The sequence below is a fragment of the Lissotriton helveticus genome, chromosome 4_1 (assembly GCF_964261635.1).
Source record: "Lissotriton helveticus chromosome 4_1, aLisHel1.1, whole genome shotgun sequence".
NCBI classification, from domain to species: Eukaryota; Metazoa; Chordata; class Amphibia; order Caudata; family Salamandridae; genus Lissotriton; species Lissotriton helveticus.
In genome coordinates this window covers 1,170,720,950-1,170,742,501 of record NC_136063.1, presented here as the reverse complement: position 1 = coordinate 1,170,742,501, position 21,552 = coordinate 1,170,720,950, and the positions used below count along the sequence as shown (strand labels likewise).

Here is a 21,552-nt window from a genome sequence, read left to right as displayed (position 1 = left end):
AGCAAAATTGGGTCAACGAAGTCATTATCAGCCCGTAAATGCTTGGTCCAGGCCAACATTAGAACAATGCTTACTTCAGACGTGCCATATGAACGCAACCACCCACTGACGCGTCTGTATAACACTAAGCTGGCTAAAATGCTAGCTGTGGACCTTCTACCTTTTTCTTTTGTAGAAGCGGTAGGTTTTCTTGAATTAGTTGCAACGCTCTGCCCTAAATGGAAGGTTCCGAGCCGGTTCTATTTTGCCAGAGTTGCGGTTCCAGCACTACATGAAGATGTGCTGCAGGCGATTGGGGCAGCTTTGCAGAAGAGTGCTGTTCACACAATACATCTGACAACAGACATGTGGACCAGTGGCCCAGGCGATGATTACATGTGCATCACTGCACACTGGGTCTCTTTTTCAGGTGTTATAGCAAAGCTAAACGCAGGTGTTGACCCGGACCAAGTTTTCAAAGCTGCTCGGAAACATGCAACACTAGCCATGTTTGCCTTGGAGAAAAGTCACACAGCAGAAAACCTTTTGGAAGAGTTTGACAAAAAGGTGTTGTCAATGCTATCCCCCCTAAAACGCAAGATTGGTTATGTTTCCACGGATAATGGCGCCAATGTAGTTAAGGCCATGTCACAGGGTCACCATGTTAGAGTGCCGTGTTTGGCGCACTGTATCAACCTGGTAGTTCAAAAATTCTTGAGTGATAAAGAGAGTCCAGCGTTCGAGGTAATGGCCACCTGCCGCAAAATGTGCAACCATTTCAGCCATTCTTTTAAGGCCCGGAAGCATCTGCGGAGACTGCTACTTCAACGTGGAATGCCAGTGAAAGCACTCATCCAGGAGGTGGCAACACGTTGGAACTCAACCTTCTACATGCTTGAGCGTCTGCATGAGCAGTATACGGTACTCGATCACTATTTCTTGACAGAGGCTACATCTCAGAAGGAGGACCTGCGGATGAGTAAGGCGCAATGGGCCATAGTTAAAAGCCTGACAGACATGCTTCGTCCTTTTGAGTTCTTCACGCGTGCAGTCAGCCAGGAGGACTGTAATTTGGGAAAAGCTATCCCATTGTTGTGCATACTGGAGCACCAACTGATGGCGGTTTCTTCTGAGTTTGAAAAAGATGAAAAAAAAAAAAACCATTTCATTTTGTCTGAGAAATTATTACATCGCCTACGTGGTGATGAACGTCTTAAAAACATCAACTCAGATCAGCATTACATTTGTGCTACTATTCTGGATCCACGCTACAAAAAGGCGCTGGCAGACAACGCATTCTTTCCTTTCGCTGATGCAGATGTTCAAAAGTACAAACATTGGTTAGCCTGGTCAGCCAAGAGGTTTGAAAAAGAACGGCAGGTTATTGAAGGAGAAGCCAGTACATCAGCATCAGCATCAGCAGGCCATCCGCAGTCACAAGAATCCACTTCTGCACCTGTGGCTGGGGCACAAGTGACCTCTCAGCCGTTAAAGACACCGGCAACTGGATCATCTGCACCACACACAATGACAACACTAACAGTGGCTGGGGAGGAGGATTGGCTAAGTTTGATGGGGTATGGTTCTCTAAAAAATGTCACAGGCACAGCAAAAAGTAAGCAAAGTGGAGGAACAGTTGATGACCTTGAGTCGATGGTGCAGGACTATCTGAATGACTCAACAGTGGTCTTTCTTAATGAGGAGCCATTGCAGTATTGGCATGGCAAAAAACAATTGTGGCCACAGCTCTACAACCTGGCTATAAACTATTTGTCTTGCCCACTCGCAAGTGTGTCTTCTGAACGTGTTTTCAGTGCTGCTGGTGGCATTGTAACTGCCAAACGGAGCCGCCTATCGCCCAAAAATGTGGAGCGGCTGACAATGATCAAGATGAATCAGCACCTCATACCACCAGATTACAAAGTGCGAGAAAGCACGCCACATGAAGACGATGAGGACAGCAACGTAGATGAGGGGATTTTTTCTCTGTTCGGTGCCACTGACCTCATCCAGCCTGAATTCGCAGAGTATGATGACGAAATCTTGTTCTTATTCCCTGACACCGAGCCCTGAAAATGAGACAATCAATCAAGAACTTTCTTTTTCGTCCTTATTCACTTTTATTCCTGTGTGCTTTGTGTCTCTCTTTCTTTGTTTTGCACAGTTAATTTAATTCAAACTTTAATCACCTAATCCCAAAAACAAGACCATCATCAGAACTGTCTTCACTTGTTTGCTTATTGATTTGAAGGTGCCGCAGTCTACATTCCTCAGGTTCACAAGTTCTGAAGAACATGCTCCTCTATCCTCCTCCTCCAGACTGCGATTTCCCTCCAAGCAGAGTGCTGGATTACGCACAATGAAGAAAGACTCAGCACTTGTGGGGGTGTTGTACTTCTTTGCGGGTGAGTTGACGGTTTTGGGCCCATTGCTGTGAAGCTCTAATAATGGACAAAAGTGTTTTGGACCAAATATGAGGTGGAAATTTCTTGCCGTTTTTGCTGACTTGCTTGCCTTTGAGGTGCTCTTTGGCGGGGTTCCGGGGGTTTGTGTGTAATTTTTGGTGTCTGTCGAAGCACTGCTGCGACAGTCTAATCTTGATTGCATTTGCTTTTCAGGAAATCCGTGGTGGAAAACAGGAGTTATGATGATTGATGATGACCTAGCTGCACAGCGCGTTACTTTGGACCGAAGGCCGAGAGATATTGTAAGTATGAGATTTAGCTTTTTCGCTGTTTGGGGGTGTTGTCGGGTGTTTTTTTGCGGGTGGGTTGGCGCCGGCGGGTCTTGCCTGGGGCATTCCTGGGAAGGTCTAATACCGGATACAAGTGTTTTGGACAAAATCCATAAGGAACAGCCTTTTTTTTGCCATTTCTTCAGACATCTTGCTCAATGTAGCGTTTTGGGGGGCTTCCTGCTGTTCGTGGGTGGGTTGCGGCCGGGGTCTCTGTCGAAGCACTGCTGCGACAGTCTAATCTTGATTGCATTTGCTTTTCAGGAAATCCGTGGTGGAAAACAGGAGTTATGATGATTGATGATGATGACGACCTAGCTGCACAGCGCCGCGTTTGGACCGAAGGCCGAGAGACATTGTAAGTATGAGATTTAGCTTTTTCGCTGTTTGGTGGTGTTGTGTCGCGTGTTTTTTTGCGGGTGGGTTGGCGCCGGCGGGTCTTGCCTGGGGCATTCCTGGGAAGGTCTAATACCGGATACAAGTGTTTTGGACAAAATCCATAAGGAACAGCCTTTTTTTTGCCATTTCTTCAGACATCTTGCTCAATGTAGCGTTTTGGGGGGCTTCCTGCTGTTCGTGGGTGGGTTGCGGCCGGGGTCTCTGTCGAAGCACTGCTGCGACAGTCTAATCTTGATTGCATTTGCTTTTCAGGAAATCCGTGGTGGAAAACAGGAGTTATGATGATTGATGATGATGATGACGACCTAGCTGCACAGCGCCGCGTTTGGACCGAAGGCCGAGAGACATTGTAAGTATGAGATTTAGCTTTTTCGCTGTTTGGTGGTGTTGTGTCGGGTGTTTTTTTGCGGGTGGGTTGGCGGGTCTTGCCTGGGGCATTCCTGGGAAGGTCTAATACCGGCTAGAAGTTAGTTGGACAAAATCCATAAGGAAACACCAGTTTTGGCACTTTGTAAGTTAGGGTTCGTTAGGGTTAGCCCTAGCAGCAGGATTGCATGTGTTTAGGGGGGTTCTATTGCAACGCGGTTCTGTTGTTGTAGAGCACTGTTGGAGCGATGCTGGCTATGGATACTTTTGCTTGCAGGCAAGTGGTTTGAATACAATCCACGGTCTGTATTTGGGTCTACTGTTACTTTCAAAGTACGTTTTGTAACCATTTTTCTGCTAGGCATCGTTTTTGGAGATATGATTGGGTTCTTCTACATTTTTGCGACTGGCTTTAGTAAGGGCCTTGGTGGGAGCATTGCTGGGAAGGTCAAATTTTGTTCTAAAACACAGTAGTACAGCCACCTTGAGGGGAAAGATCCGCTATAATATTTTGGCCATACTTATTGATCCTTAAAAAGGTGACTCAGACAGAGCACGCAATTTCAAAAATATTGTACTGTCTATTAGGGAAATCAAAGTGTGACTTTTTGAACCACACAGCGTACATACCTTTTATTTATTTATCAGTGGTATTGTAATAGCACTTCCTGTTTTCCGTTCAATAATTACAGGCCGGGTTTCAGTCAACATCCGCCAGGCAGGCAGTGGACAGGGTGTCTCTTCTGTCAGTGGTCACCACCACATTGATGGACGAAGCGTCAGCTGGAATGGAGGAGTGCCGCCAATAAGAGGAATTGTTTGCTGCATGCAACTTACTTACCAATTTCAACAGGACAACTCCAACAACATACGCAATACAGATACAGTATCCATTGTTGTCTTATATTCTATGAGTGTGACTGCATGTGCTTACCTTTACTTTGTAACCAAAGATTGTCTGTAAACTCTGTATCTTCAATTATTGTTTGTCCATGCTCTGCTTTTTTTTTCTTCTCTCAACAAAACCTACCCAAAAAGAAACCCCCATTCCCATCCATTTTACAAACCCTAACCCTCTTCCCCCGGGCTGTGTTGTTTTGCTTGATGTCTGACTAAAATGACATCAATAATTCCACACACTTGCTGGGGAGGATAAGGTGATAGCAGCAACAGGCTGGTGAAGGAATACGAGGATATCTTCTAGACTTACTCAGCTTCAGTACTATATCTTCTAGTAGTAGTAGCCAATGTCAAATAAATTCAACGCAAGTACTAGTTATACTTGCAATACTTTACCATTTGTTAGGCTACATTATGGCACTGTTCTAGTGTACTGTCACCTGCTATTTTCACGATCGTACCGTAACCGTTGTAATGCTACAGTAAGGAGTACAAACAAGGTTTCGTTTTCTTTTTTTCCATAGGCATGCAACTGCCACTGTGTCACACCACTAGTAACACCGCAATGAGGAAATGTCACCCGCCCAGGAATGACAACGTTAATCCCCATTTCACCTGGAGCCAGCCCTGGGCCTAGCCCTAATTTCTAACACAAATTACAGGTAAGATAAGCGTTTGGTGGGAGGTAGTATAATGGAGTATTATTTCGGAGTAGACAAGAGTTTGACGGTTGTACTACTAAAGTCCTACGACTGTTCAGGAAAACAAAGTTACTGTTACACCCCCGCCCCCCACCCACCAGACTGAAAAGCAGTAAAAAACAGGTATGGTCAGATAAAGTAGTTGAAAAATATATTTATTTATCCCTAACAAAATAATCTCCCTCACCCACCCTAACCCCAACGATTGTCTCTGAAACGTCCCAAAACGATCCCAACTCCCAAATCCCACCCCCCAAAAGTCTATAAAAAAAGGGCAAGGGACACTCCACTACTGGAGGGTGCTGGTGCTGGTGCATGATGCGGCATGGGCATCATACTCCTTGCGGAGGGTGGCAAGCTCGGAGCGGAGGCCCTTAACCAAGGTCTTATACCTCAGGACCTCCTGCTCCAGGTTGGACATGCGGACTCGTAGGCGGTGTTGGCGTTCCTTGCAGCTCCTGTGGGGGGCAGCTGGTGTTTCGGGTGCTTGGCGGTGGCGGTCGGCTTTCTTAGCCCGGCTCGGTCCCGCTGGTTTAGTCACGGAGGAGGATGCAGTCGAAGATGTTGCCCCGCTCGACTGCGTGTCCTCCTCCTCCTCCAGGGCCACCAGCCGCCGATACTCGGCGACTGTGGCCTCCAGCCTCCGTTGCCGGGCCAATCTAGCCTGCTCCCTCCTTGTTGTTGATTTGGAAGGAGCAACTATATGAAGAAAGAAAGACATAGTCTGTAACCAATGCTCCTTATTAATAACACAAAGTGATTGAGCCGAAAGTTGGGTCACAGAGTACAAGTAGCAAATTGAAAGCACAGTACATAACTATTGAGGACAGTATCTATGTAACCCTCCCACTTCTGCATCCTTGCTCTAACAGTAGTGGTAGTTTAATGAACTAATTCTACGACCACTATGGACTTCCATTACAGTCGACTATGACAGTACACCAGTCTTATTCTTCTTCTTCTCTCTTGTTTAGGGAAATGGGTACGTTATCTTATGCAAGCCGGCAGAATGACATGGACACAGCACAGTGAAGTTGCACCCGAGAAAAAAAGTTGCACACCATGATGATGGAGACAGACTTGCGTTACTGTACCGGTCCAGTACATGCAGGTGGTGAAGCTATTACTTTTCTATTACGGGTGGCACTGAGAATACTCTGTTACAAGGGCTACTGCTTAATTAATTTACCTTTCACCCTACAGTGCAAATGAGTACTAGAAAAGGAAACTGAAGAAGCTAACTAATTTGATTATCTATCACTTCACATGGGACGTATTTAATGACAGATGAGATGACTTTAGGTGCTTTGCTTAATATTGAGTGAACACAGTGATACACCCACACATGAATGACGTACTACAAGTAAACTAAAGTTATTAAGAGAGGTACGGAGTGTCCACCGTAATAACCAGATATATGCTGTGAATGCAAACGCAATACAAAGTACTGCTACTATTCATGGTAGTATTGGACACATTTACAATTTCTTTTCCTTGCCTTCCCTGCACTGGGACGGACGTGCGGGTGCGGTGGTACATGCTCTTCAAGGTAACACTTACTTCACCTGGCGACCATCTACTCTCTCTAGATACACATTTGCTATGTAAGAGTCAGAGAATACCATGCTCCAGGCATCCATTCATTCAAAGTATACGCACACATACAGTTTCTGTTTCACCCACCCAGGCTGCTGTCCTTCCACCCATCCTTGCTTCATCATTGACCCAGCCATGCACCATACCATATTCTTTCCTTCCCAGCCACCTCTGGGTCCAAGCAAACACATATCGTTCTTCTTTGCCAGCCATCATACAAGTTCGCGTCCCACTTACTTACACCCTTCTTTCGCTTTTCGTTCATCCCATCCATCACGTTCGTCTAAGAACTTATTGGGATTCTTCTCACCAAAAACTTCACAGCTAAGTCGAAGTACATTTCGAGGAGGCTACTACCTGGTTGATTTGTAATTGTAATACACCCGTGCAGAAAGCACACTATGCAGTCTTCAATCTCAATAAGTAAGGAATATATAGCTTACCTGTTTCCGCCACCACCGTTTGATCCCCCACAGGAACGGCCACCAGCTCTTCTACCGCCGCATCCTCCCCAGAGGCCTCCGAGTCCAAGTCCAACACATCAGCCACCTCCGCGCTGGCCCCGTCACCAGATGTTACACCTACAAAGTACATTTAAGAAAGTTAGAATACACCACTCACTACTATATAATATTTGGTCTAGGAGAAATGTTAAAAAAACAGAATACAATGTAATAATTTGTGACTGTCTACTCCATAGTAAAAATGTCCCATTTTCCAGGGAAGGCTGTTGTCTTGCTGCACTTTTATGCACAACTGATGAATGCTTGCTTTTGATTTTTAACACGCACCACTTTTTCTCCTAACAGACAGAAGCTTGACTCCTGAGTCCTAAGAACACGACCAGGATCAAGTTCAAAGTAGGTGAGAGTTCGGCTCGACCACAAGAAATGTGTCCAATTAATCGTCAGCACTAACCACTTTTCCGTTTACAGTTAAATAGTTTTATGACAAAGTAGATTTCAATAAATGTGTTTACTTTTAATAAAGCTTTTACACTTAAATAGACTCTGTGGTTTTTGTTCCTCTAGACTAGAGTGGATGAGCTAAAGGTTTTGGAATTTTTGCAAGCATGAGTGCCTCTGACACTTCTTGACTGTGCTGTGACTCCGTACTACTCTCTTGTCCTGCGTACGATAATCTAGAGATCATTGGGGATCTATAATCGGTGACTTCGGGAGCTGAATGACTCTGCCACACTATCTAGTCAGTAAGGAGACAGTGCATAGAGGTATTGCTGAATATAATGGGAGTCCAATGGAATTGCCAAATGTCCAATCTTAGTTAGCTACACAGACAGACTAATAAGAATAGTCTAGTAATACCACAGGGAGTCATCATATTCGAGGCAGGATAAGAATTTATATCCAGTCTACAAGAAGATCAAAGACGATTTAGAAAAAATCGAATGAGGAACGCTAGGAAAAAATAGGTACTGTTTAGTAAAATGTAAACTTACTGGGGCCAGCAAAGGAGCCCTCGCCTGCCCGATCCTGGCCTGCATCCTCAGCACCCTCCTCCTGTGCCCTCTTGCCCTTGGGGGGAGCTGATGTACAACATGAAAGAAAGAAAAACCATAAAACATGGATGAGATTTTTCAACCAAATCAAACATTTCAAAAGAACAATAACAACATATTTTGGAAAAATAGCAAATAGATAGACAACTATTCCACGGGATCTATCTCATGTGGTATACTACGTTATTCGTATTGCCTGATTTGCGGAACGTTGACTTAGAAAGTTCCTATGTAACTCAATAAACAGACTACTAAAGAGGTTTGCCTAGGCCTGGCACTGCAGGCAGTAGTGCACAACACGTGACAGACAAAGTCCATCCTGCTTGCAGATCAGTGAATACTCAAACTATCAATCCACCCGCCACCACCGCCACTATTTCTTCTGATAGCCATGTGACTGTCTAAAGGAAGGACACTGGACTTCAGTCTGTTGGGGCTGATTTATAAGTCCCTTGCGGAAGTTGCGGCTGATTTTCCTCCATTGTTGCGTGCCTTTTCTGACGCAGCGGCAGAACAAAAGACTCGCCATGGTGTTGGTGCGGCGTATATATTAAAAAAAAAAACACATATGGGCATATGGGCGATGCATCACGTTGTAAAGCCCTGCGCCATCAGGGGGCGTTCCGGCGCAAGGGAGGGCGTACCTGCGCAGGAACGAATCCTAAAAGTGGCTGAGGGAAATCTACAAGATGTCAATCAGTCATTTTTATGACAATGATGCATGACTCAAACCCTGCGCGCTTGAAGCCGACGTACGGCTTGATGCAGCATTGGGGAGATAGGGTACCCCAGAGCATTGCTGGAGCTGCGCCATCGTTGGCACGCAACTCCAGCAATGCGCTGCCTTTACGGCACAGATGCGTAAGGCTTCTGTGACGTTTTGGGCCAATGGGTGGTGGTGGCATGGCACACAATTACTGCCGCATCCCTGCTACTTTGCAGGGATGCGCCGGTAATTGAAAATATGACCCTTACTGTCTAGCATTACGCAGTTCTTTTCTTTACAGTACACTGATACATAATTTCTCAGGCCAATGAAATGCTTCTGAACACAACATACAAAACAAAGAAGCATAGTAGCAAGCAAGGCTACTGAGAAGGAGAGCAGTGCACCTGAAAATGAAATGCATAGAAGATTTTGAAATATAATTTACCTCAATGTAATCGGCAGCATTATTGCTCTTGGTAAAGAACAAAGATTTGCAAATAACAGAGCAGGATAAAACAGAGTAGTAAATGTACTACTACTACTACTCACCAAGCCCGGGGACCTCTACGCCGAGCGCGTCCAGCAAGTCCCGCTCCCGGTCCATGACATCGGTCCAGCGGTGGGTGGCCTGGTTATATGTGCGCCGGACCCCAGAGATCTTGTACATGGCCCGGCACACCTTCTCCCACCGCTGGCGGCGCTCCCGGATGCCATAGCCGGTCGCGATCTTGCCGCCTCCCAGGATCGTCTTGGGGAGGCGGCGCTGGACATGGAAGATCAGTGCCGCCACTTCCTCCGCGCTAAAGATCTCCCTCGGGACCACTTGCTCCCCCCTTAAACGCCCGCACGGGAGCCGGGCACGGGGTGCGGGACCCTTCCCCTTCTCAGGGTGCTTCCCGGCTCCCTTTACCATGGTCTGGGCAGAAATAAACTTAAATGATAAAGAAGAAATAGAATAGTGAAGAAGAAAATAAAAGAGTTTAAAAAAGTAGTTTAAAAGTAACTAAAAGCTGCAGAAAACACAAAAATATAGAGCTAGAAAAATAGAGGGTTAGATAATAAGTAAAATTAGATCAAAAAAACTTCAAACAAGCAAAGGATGGCAGAGATTGAGAGAGGATAGAGAAAGCATGCCCAGAACCATAGCAATGAATGAGAAACAAGATGGCCGCGCCCGTTCACGACCGCGTGGGTAAGTTCGCGCGAGATTTTCCTTGCGAGTACGCGCGAACTTGTACTCGCGAGCAGCACACTTTGCGAGATTACACATAGCGGGCGGAAACGGAATTACGTCACGCCAACAAGATGGCCGCGCCCGTGTACGACCGATAGGGTAACTTGGCAAACGAATAGCTAGAAGCGCCTCGCGAACACGCGCAAGATCACGCGAACATACACGTCGCAACAAAAACAATTTTGTATTCGCACGTATTCGCGGCTTCCGAAATCGATCTCGCACGGATTCGCGCCCCAAATAACGCGCGAAATTGCAAAAAAAACGATTTTAGCTAAAATGAAAGCAATGAGCAGGTGCAAAAGTTCAAACTTAACATTAGTAACATTCAAGGTAGTGCTTCCTGATGGGCCCCTCCAGAGTTTGCAACAATTCTATGACCCTGCTATGACCCAAACAGCAGGCTCATAGAATAGCACCATAAAGGTCCTGTAAAAAAAAAATTTCACTGCAACAAAAAGCAAATTACAGATAAGGAAGGAAGCAGGTGCCAGCCAGACTGGAACTTTCAAAATTACTGACACATTAATGAAACACAAATTAATTGATGGCAGTTGAAGAAGGGCAGGTGTGCTAGCTTTTTTCAACCACCATAATCTACAGTAATAAATAAACCTAATAGGTGCCTGTGAGGATGTACTAGAGGGTGGCATGGGTGTCCCAGAGGGTGGCAGTGGTGAAACAGAGGGTGCTGTGAACCTGTGATGATAAACCAGACGTAGAAACAACATAGTCGCGGCCGTTGCAAGCCGAAAAATAAGTTCGCAATTGCGAAATTGTCCCAAAATCGGCGCGAACACGCGCCAACACAAAAAACGGAAAAATCCGCAAGTCCGCTAGAGTTCGCGGATCTTCGCGGATTGCGAATCCGTAAATACGCAAGTTCGCGGATTGCCAATCCGCAAAATCCGCCCATGCTTATCTGTGACATTGCTTTTTGTTTTAACCCTTCTGCCCCCATCTATTTCTTCTCTACAGTGATACATTCCACAGTAAACTTGTTTGTAAAAAGAAAGTTGCTTTGGCAAAATAGTTTTGAGTGGGCTATACCATTCCATAGCAGGGGCTTCACATGACCTGAACGCCAGTTTTCAATCCTCAAAAGTTGTTAATACTTGCAAAAACATCTCTTAATATCCATAGCATAGTTTCAGTGCATTCCTGTGGTGGATGCTTCTGTATCTGAGTCAAGAGTTTCACACCCCCTCTACTTTCTCAGTGGTGTGCTCCAATGGACGTGGTGTAATTTGACTCTGTGAGGGAGGTGAAAGCTTAGTTGTGTCATCGTCTTCCAAAGCAGGGGGTTGACAATATGGCTGTTGACCAACGAGTAGAGAGGTAATGTGTAGTCAATATCAGGCTTTTCAGAATCCCATGAATACATTTTTATCTTGTGAAACCGGGTTAGAAGTGCCTTATACTACACGCTTTCACCAATATTTTTCCATGATACCCTCATTGTGATTCACTTTATCTGCAAATCTCCTGCTTTATATAATCTAGTTGTTTGAGCCTTCTTATGTAGTTCCGAAGCAGAATGTATTCAAATGGTTTCAGCTTGCTTCACTTCACGTTTGTTTCGAGGCTGCTTTGAGTTACTTGTCCGTAGGGGAAAGTTTTTTAAAGTGCTAGTTTATGAACCACCTGTGTGCATATGGGTGCATAGTTGGTTCTACAAATGATTTCCATCAGTTTAATATGCTTTACAGCTGGTCCCATTGCTGCGTTGAAAAACTGAACACACAAAATGCTTATTGCCTATACCACATGTAAGACGTCAGTCAGTGTTGGTTTTTAGACAGCAGACTTGTTTGCATAGTGGGAATTTGGGTCCAGGGACATTGGAGTGATATAGAATGAGCACCAGTCACATTATACAAGGCTATATTACTTTTTTAGGCATAAGTACATTAAGTGTTGCGTCGAGACTCACAGGTTGTTACACTGACACAGGAAATCAAACATGTATCCCCAGTTCAAAAATCGGCAGCAGTACCCGTAAGACCACATCCTGTGACTGCCACTCTACCCTTTCTCTGCATTTCTCATCTCGTCCATGTGTAGAAAGCAAAGAGTATTTGTGAGAGGGACAGGAAGGTAAGCCCTGGGAGTCACATTACAGTCAGACATCACGGGTCCTTATTTAAAGTGGAGACAGGGTAATTCACTCAAATTATACCCAGCAGTGAAATATGGCAGTCCATGAACAGATTACTACTGGTCTGGTGCTTTGGAGACAGCCTGAACTCACATATAGCAAGGTTCATGCATGGTTTGTACAATTAGGCTTTCATAAATCAAGTGCATAGTTTCCAGCGGGACGTGTGTTTAATCTGTCATCTTATTGTGTTAAGCATAACTTCCCTCTGATACTGGCTCTTCAGGCTGCTCAATACTCTAGTGATGAAGTTGCACACAGAATGAGAAAGACCTCTGACCTTCTGGTCAGGGAACTCTGCTCTCCCCTCAGGCAGCTCCATCATTGCGCCGCTGCCCCCAGCACCTCTCTGGTCGCAGGTAGGTGTTCAAGTTCTGCCTGTGCCTCATCCCCCATGGTCCAGTGGGAGAGCCTTGCTCTTCTGCTGGTCCGTTCTGCCAGCCTTGTCTGTCTGCCATTCGTCTGTCTGCCTTGTCTGCCTGTCCCCTGCTTTTCTGCCCTGTTTGTGCACTTCTGCCTTTCTATGCCTCTTTGTCTATTTCAGCTTTTGCCTTTTTGTCTATTTGGGCTTTTTGTGTCTATTTGTCTTTTATTGTGCCCTTTTTGCTCTCTCCTGTTTGCCGTTTTCCTGCTTATGCTGCACCCGTGGCACCTCCCCACCGCCGGTTCCCGCTCCTGCCTCCCAGCTGCACCCCTTCCCCTGTCCCCTTCTTAATTGCAACAGCTGCATGACAGGTTGAGCAAGACCTCTGACCTCCTGGTCAGGGAACTCTGCTCTTCCCACACACAGCTCCGTTGTGGCGCTGCTGTCCCCAGCACCTCTCTGGTCGCAGGTAGGTGTTTGTGGCCCTCTTCCACCCACAGGCTCCAGCCTGCGTCTCATCCCTGGTGGTCCAGTGGGAGAGCCTTGCTCTTCTGCTGGTACGCTCTGCCAGCCTTGTCTGTCTGCCTTTTGTCTGTCTACCTTGCCTGTCTGCCCCCTGCTTTTCTGTCCTGTTTGTGCCCTTCTGTCTTTCTGTGCCCCTTTGTCTATTTGTGCTTTTGCCTTTTTGTGCCTATTTGTCTCATATTGTGCCTTTTTTCTCTCTCCTGTTAGTCGTTTTCCCATCGCTGCTGCACCTGTGGCCCCTCCCCCCGCCAATTCCCACTCCTGCTTCCCAGCTGCACTCCCTCTCCCGTACCCTACTTAATGGTGGTCACTGCATGGCCACGCAGCTGATGCGATGCTGGCACACCAAAAGCAAGCCCATCTATGACCCAACCAGTGCCAGGAACCCTGGTCTTCTGACTACCCACCGCTACGACTCAGCAACCCTCCATGCACTCAACCCCGGCAGAAATAAAAACTGCCAGCTGTCGCTGCCAAACACCACCAATGGCCAGTTCTCCAGCCGCCACTGCACCTTCATCCACCTCCGGACCCCCACCGCTACTGCCCACCCACCAGGAACCACCACACCCAAACCCCTGAGTTGCATCCTCCTCAACGTACGCCCCCTGCACAGACTCGCAGTAGAAATCTGGGATCTCCTCGACACCCTGTCGCCAGACGTCGCCTTCCTCACAGAAACCTGGACCAACACCACCTCCGCCCCCGACATCGCTACCACCATCCCCTACGGCTACAAGATACAGAGGAAGGACTGCTTCAACCACCCAGGAGGAGGACTCGCCATCGTACACAAGAACTCCCCCTAACTCACCACACCCAGCACGAACGACCCCTCGTCCTCCACAGAGCACCTCCATTTCCAGATCCAGACCAAACCCAGAATGACCCATGCAGCACCCTCACCTACAGACCACCCAGACTACGCAGTGTTCGCCGTAACCATCACAGACCTCATCACGCCCCACGCCATCACCTCCATGGACTATGTACTGCTCGTAGACCTGAATTTCCACCTCGACAACCTCAGCGACCCCCAGCTCCACTGCCTTCCTGGATAACCTCACCAACATCAGAGTGAAACAGCTCATGACCACCCCCACTCACAAGGCAGGACACACCCTCCACCCCATATTCGCAGGAGGAAAAACATCCACTTCAGCAACACCACTCAACCCCTCTGGACGGACCACCACTGCGTACACTTCTCCTTCTCAAACCCACCGCACAGAAACCTACACCACACCCCTGCGCAGGAAATGAAGCAAGGTCACTAAGAGCACCTCAACTCCACCCTCAACCATGCTTCCCCTCCTGCCACAACCGATGTAAATGTAAATTGATAAATGTAAATTGATACTTGTATAGCGCACTACTCACCCGCAAGGGTCTCAAGGCGCTTGTACGAATACCGCTGTGGAACCCATCCTGGCTTTCCCTGTGAGGTGTCCACTCCTGGGCACCCCCAGGGTGGAGGCCAGGCATCCTTAGCGTTGTGGGGGCCGTTGTGGAGATTAAGCAAGCTATTGCCCAGAGTTGCAGAGTGGGACTCCATGATTGGAATAGGCACCGAGGCGAGAATTATCAGGTCCGTGGAATTTTTGAGCCCAAGACCCGCCGAGGCGGGGAATTGAACCCTGGTCCCGGGCTAGACCTCTGCATCAGGGTCTGCTGCTCTAACCATTGAGCCACACTTCTCCGATGCCAACTCTGCAGTCAAAAAAACTCCATAGATGGATCACTGACTTAGCAGACAAGCTCATCCTCCTCCATATCTCCGACAGACAGCACCTGAGGAAAGCCACATGGTTCATCACCAACATCCGAGAATCAAGATGCACCTGCAGATGTCTCGAGAAAGTATGGAGAAACAGCAAAACCCTGGAAGCAGGGACCAGCTACAAGAACGCCATGACAGAATACCACCAACGCATCAGATCCACTAACAGGTACTTCATCCAGGACAAGATCCTCGCCAACCCCAGCAACTCAAAGGAGCTCTTCAGCATCATAATTTATAATTTAATTCACCAAACCCCCCAGTGATGCCTCAGAAGTCACGCACTCCCAGGACTTCTGCAACAAACTCAGCTCCTACTTCCACCTCAAGATCAAGTCTCTCTATGACAACTTCAACTAACAGAAACAAGACACCGACAACACACCTACCTCCAGCAACGCCAGCCAGCCTACCATCTCCGCCTGCACACTGGTCACTACAGAAGACACCTCCAAGATAATGAAGAGCATACCCTCAGGAGCCCCCACAGACCCCTGCCCGCCGTACATCTTCCACAGAGCCGCCACCGTCATGACATCAGAACTACAATGCACCATCATCTCCACCTTTGAAACCAGCACTTTCCCCGATGACTGCAAATGTGCAGAAGTCAAGCCCCTCCTCAAGAATGTTGGACTGAAAATCTCTCTGGCTGACTCCTAGCAATGTGCGAGTTAAGTTAGCATTTGTGACACCATTTTGTATTCAGCCGCCATTTTGTGTCAGGATCAAAACCAACTGTCTGCCTCAGCAGAAAGCAGCCTCGATTGTTTCTTTTTATTATTCAAGATTGAGCTTTGTTGCACTAATGAATAGCTTGTTCTGTGTTTGCATGCCTTTCCTTGTATGTAGCCCTGCTCCCACTCTCAGAGAAACGGGCCCGGGCTGAGTAACCGTGCAGCTAAGATAGTGCGTACCTGTGGTCTCAGGATGGTAGCTCATCCTTCTGTACCGCCTTTGTTCATCTGTGATCAGGCTGGAAAATTCCAGTTTGGGCCTGTCTTGTGGTGTTGGAAATGTATATCTAACTCTACCTTGTAGACGGGGTTAGTCCCTCGGCAGCTATCTAAGGAGGGTGGTCAGAGTGGACTCCACTCGAGTGAATACTAATAAATTAATTTGGTTTGTATTCTCTATTGTTTGAACAACTCTTCATTTGTATGGAAGGCTGAGAGGTGGTCGTGAGTGACCCGGGTGACCCTAATTGGGTCACTTCCTTCAAGAAGAACTCCGCAGACTCGACTGACCTCAAAAACCCATCTTGCTCCTCCCTTTCGCAGCAAAAGTCACTGAGAAGATCGTCAACATCCAGCTCACTATTTTAATTGAACCTAATTCCATCCTCGACTCCTCCCAATCTGGATTCCGCAGCAACCACAGCACTGAGACCGCCCTCCTAGCCGCCACAGACGACAACCGCACTCTCCACGACCTGGGCCACATGGCGGCTCTCATCCTACTAGAGCTCTCTGCAGCCTTCAACAAGTCTCCCACCGCACACTCACCGCCAGACTCCATGACGCCGGCATACAAGAAGTCGCACTTGGCTGGGTCGGCTCATTCCTCATCGGCTGAACTCAAAGAATCAGACTCTTACCCTTCCTCTTTGAACCCACAGAGATCAGCTGCAGAGTTTCCCAAGGATCATCATTTAACCCCACAGTCTTCAATATCCACATTGCCCCCCTCGCCGCGATCTTTGGACAGCATGGACTCAGCATAGTATCCCATCTCAACGACACCCAGCTCATCCTCCCTCACTAAGGAACCAGACACCACCAGACTCAGCTTCCAGGAAGGAATGAAAAACGTCACATCCTGGTTGAGCAGCAGCTGCTTGAAGCTCAACTCTGAGAAGACAGAAGTCCTCGGCCTCGGATCTATACCCTTCGCATGGGACCACACCTGGTGGCCCACTGCCCTTGGCAACCCCCCACACCCTCAACCTCTGCATTATACTCAACTCCTCCCTCACCATGTCTCGAATGATCAACGCCGTCTCCTCCATGTGCTTAAACACCCTCTGCATCCTCCGCAAGACCTTCAAATGGATCCCCCATGAATCCAGAAAGACCATCACCCACACACTCATAACCAGCAGATTAGACTACGGAAACGCCCTCTATGACGGAATCAACAAATGCCTGCTCTGAAAACTCCAGACTACCCAGAACACCTCTTCCAGACTCGTCCTCGGCATCCCACGACAAGACCTCATCGCCCAGCATCTACGAGACCTCCACTGACTTCCCAACAAGAAGAGAGTGACCTTCAAGCTACTCACTCACGCCTACAAATCCCTTCACAACATCGGACCCCAATACCTCAGCGTAAGAGTCTCCTTCTACGCACCCAAGAGAAGCCTCCGCTCCGCCGACCTCACCTCTGCTGAAACCGCACGTATTCGCAGATCCAGAACAGGTGGAAGAGCCTACTCCTAAATTACAGCAAAAACATGGACGAACAACCGCTCAGCATCAGAAGTTCCCCCACTCTGCAAGCTTTCAGGAAGAGCCTCAAGACCTGGCTTTTTGGGTAACATGGAGCTGCATGGTTCCCCTCTCCCCCCAGCGCCTTGAGACCTGCACTTCAAAAATCCCTGATTGATTGATTGAATGTTATAGTGCTGTTGACTTGCTTTGAGGCAAGAATCTTTTTTGGCTGCGAGTTAAAAGGCCTTGGAATCTGTCCATAAATGTTTCCTGAAGCAAGCATGTATTCCTAAATCAGACTGCATGACCCGGTGTGTAGTAATTGTATAGCTCTTCAGTCTCTGGTGGCAGAGCACCCAGAATAATGTGCTGCATGGCTAAACATTTATACGGTCCTAAAGTTGAGACCTATTGGCTATGACAATGCTTGTTTGTGTTAAAATGGTTGAAAAATACAGCAAAGAAAACTAGCCTTAAAATCTCAGTCATCCATCCGTTAGTTATAAAAAAAGAAAATCTTGCAGTGTGTATATTATGTTATGCAGCCTCTATAATCTATAGCCGAAAGAGAGTAAACTCTCAAAACAAGCTGACATGTTTTAATTAAATGTATATATTTTTTCATTTTTATACATAATTCATAAATTAAAAACATAATTATGTTAAACACAGTAACACATAACCAGGGAAGAATTATGTCTGTTTTTATTTTTATATAAAATTAATAAAACAAAGCGGTCTATTAGGATGCGGGTTGGAAGATCAGCACGACCGCCATGGTAGTGGGAAAATACCGCCCGCAAGGACCGCAGCATAACCGCCGGTCTGATTAGCATGCTCCGCTGTCGAAATCCGACTGCGGCGGTTCGATCGCAGGCATTAAACTTGCGGCGGTTGCTGCTGCCAGCAGCACCGATGCGATGTGAAAAGGAGCATATCACTGCCCTGCGTGGCAGGCATTGCACAGTGCCTGCCACCTGGTAAAGGGACATGGTACCCCCCAGTGCACTCACACAACCCCCAACACATTGGGGGCCCACAATGGGCCCCCAGAGACATCCTCTGCATGCCTTTCCATGGCGGTCCCACCGCTGCGGAAAGGCTGGTTACTGCCGGCATCATAATCAAGCCAACGGAGCCTGGCCCTACACTGGCACCATTGTGGCAGTCCAGTTCTGCCCGCTAGGCAGGAGTGCGGACCGGTACCAGCGGAAATGTGGCGGGTGGAAAATCTCACCGCCACGGTCGTCACCGCCATGCTAATGGAACAGGCGCTTTTCCGGGTTGCGATCGTGGGCGGATGTCCGCCGCCGGTCCGGCGGTTGCCACCGCCGTCCCTGCTGCGGCTATTCATCCGCCATCCTAATAGATGCCATAATTTCTATCTATGTTGTATCAATGTTAGTCTTTTAGATTGGGCTCAGGTTGATATTTGAACGAGTGTTATTGTGGGTTAAATGATATTCTGTTTTTTCAACAATACCTAGGGGAGCTTTGTTGTTGTTCCATGCATCTTCTATATTCTGTAGGACTGACAACCACCCACCCCCACCTCGGCACACCCAATAGCAGATTGTATGAGGATGAGGTCTCAGCCATAGGGCAGGGGACAGGAAATGGATGGATGGATAACAAATGGACAGCGGAAGCAGGACTGGCAGTATACAGTTGCCATATTTGCTTGTGTGTTGGATAGATGGTCAAAAAAAATGGATGGAAGGACAGAGAAAAGGAAGTAGAGAGAAAGACAAGAAATAGAGAAAGAGCGAGGAAACAATGAAGGAGTGTAGAGTTAGACATGAAGAGAAGACTGTACATCTGAGGGAGACTCAGTGCTTTAAATAGGCCGGTACTGTTTGGTATGTAGTACCAGCACTTTTTTATTTTGAGAGGGAGAGTACCGGCACTTTACAAGAGAAATGCAATACCTTTAATTAGAGAGTACCGGCACTTCTCATAAACAAGCAGGTACTCTGGTACCGAGTACCTGCACTTCTATTTTTCCATTTCAAGCACTAGAGATAGTGTGTGAATAGTGCAAAGAGAAAGGTATAGCAACCAGTTCCCTGTCTTTCCTGTTCTAAAGAACTGTATTTTGCTGCACATAGTATGGTACATCATAATCCCATCAACTCTAATTACAAAGAAGTGAAGGCAATGTTACAATTGCAACAAGCAGTGCTTTTTAAATAACACAGTGTGAGTTTTGTACTAAGTGATAAAATTGCAAAAATGAGCATTTCCTTACTGACGTATATATCGAACTTGAAAGAAAAAAAGAATAAAGCAAAGAGTCCTTGGTTGACAACTGTCTTACCCCTTCTTTTCATAAGAAAAGCACATGAAAAACCACAAGGAGCAGAAGCTGTGGCCTTTGCGGGATAAAAGCATTGCCGGGGCACTTTTTAAGGAGAACTGCCATTTCAGCGACTTCTTAACTAACGCCTTTCTTCTTTTCATAATAACATAATGCATTTTCTTCACCTATTGACTGACACTTGGCTTCTTTACTGAACTTATGGAATACATTCACAGGAAATTTACTTCATAAAAAGCACTCAGCGACGACATTAGGCCTCCTACTCTCACTTTGGTTAAATATTGTTTTACCCAGATTTTCAGAAAGAGAGAATGGAAGGGGAACCAGACAGGTAAAAACAAAAGAACTCCCGCGTCGTTGGTCTCGAATGAGTGATAGCAAAATAGCCGGGTGTGTCACTCCCGACATCCTTTGCGGAACCCTAATGCAGCCGTCAAGCACGAGCGCTCAAACAGCTCTCTGCCCCCTTCCAACTGCTGAATGTGTTTCCCTGTTTTCATCCCGCCCCTCTTCATCAGGTTTTTGCGAAGCTCGGGCCCAGTCTATTTTTTTCCCATTACTTTTCGAAAGGACTAGGCCGCGGCGCAGGTCACGGCTGAGCACACAAGCAGAAAAGCAGACCCTCTGCATTGTCTGTCTGCTACTCGGCTGGACGGCATTTCACGCCATCTTGCAACGGCTTCTCTTCTCAGTGGGGGCCTTCCAATAACTGACAGAACGAATTATACCGGGGCTTATCAGTTCATTTTCGCCTTTCAGCCTGGATGAGGAGGAAATTTAGGAACAACGCCCATGTTGAAGGGTGACAAAGCAGCGTAGAAATAGATTTGATACAGCTTTAAAACAGACCACCATTATAGGACACGCTTAATAATATGGTGCTGACTATGGGCGTCTGTGCCCGGTAGGCCCTCCGAAACTATGTTGCACCTTCCGGAGATGAAAAATTAGCAGTGGAAATTGTACTTGTTTACTTTGTTTCAGGCAACCAAAGAGCATCACATCGACTTCAAGGTTGCCTGCAAGAATACACAATTGAGCTAGAGTATTGAACCGCATTATATGTAATAGAATGTGCTGCTGTTTGTGTAGCTTGTATCTTGGAAAGTGGAGGACAAACATATCGAACTGTTGAAAAATCGTGGCAAAAATGTTGACCACTATATCATAAAGGTATGTACATATGGGTAAGTATAGTTTCTATTATTAACTTCACATCTACGCACCTTACATATATATACTGAAAAGGTTCATGTGTTTGGAGCTGATAGTATTTTGGTAGGTAATTATTAAAAATCTTAATATTCTGATAGGAAAACATTTTGGTATAGTAGTTCTATTTGAACTGTGCAAACAGAAATAATGAGAGGTTTAATGGGCCCCCCAAGCCTCAGGGACCCGGTGCCAGTGCACCTGCTGCACCAATGGTAGCTACGGTATTGGGACTAGCTTCCTAGTTCTATCCAAGATAATGCGCCAGACTTGAGAGGAGGGAAGGTAATCTGCATGATATTTCAGGATACATAATTGCAGAGAATGCTTTAGAAATGTCACTTTGCAGATGCAGCAGTCAAGTGTTTATTATTTTAAAGGGCTACATTTTATTCTCCAATGTCCTTCTGACGGAAAGTTTTTCCTTAAGTGCAAAATCGTCACCTTCTTGCAAAAGGTGATCATTTCTCAGAGAAAGAACACAAGTCTGAGAATGGTAAATTAGACAGAAGAGTATTATTATGTCTGGCATTTGTGATGTTCACGAGGCCTTGGAGTCACAAGATAGTGTCCTGTACCTATACATCTTAAGCATAATTGACCAGGTATTTCATACCGGTTCAA

At 46.7% G+C, this 21,552-nt stretch overlaps 1 protein-coding gene and 1 long non-coding RNA gene across 2 annotated transcripts in view; both read right to left on the bottom strand.

The window, feature by feature from the left end:
* The window catches only part of CDH20 (cadherin 20), a 1,157,650-nt gene that overhangs the window by 387,095 nt on the left and 749,003 nt on the right, over positions 1–21,552 (bottom strand). The window lies entirely within an intron of this gene.
* Positions 4,885–8,348, bottom strand: LOC144827461 (uncharacterized). Its single transcript, XR_013610197.1, has 2 exons — positions 8,135–8,348; positions 4,885–7,256 (listed from the first exon to the last, which is right to left on the bottom strand). It is a non-coding gene; the product is annotated as an uncharacterized LOC144827461 (long non-coding RNA).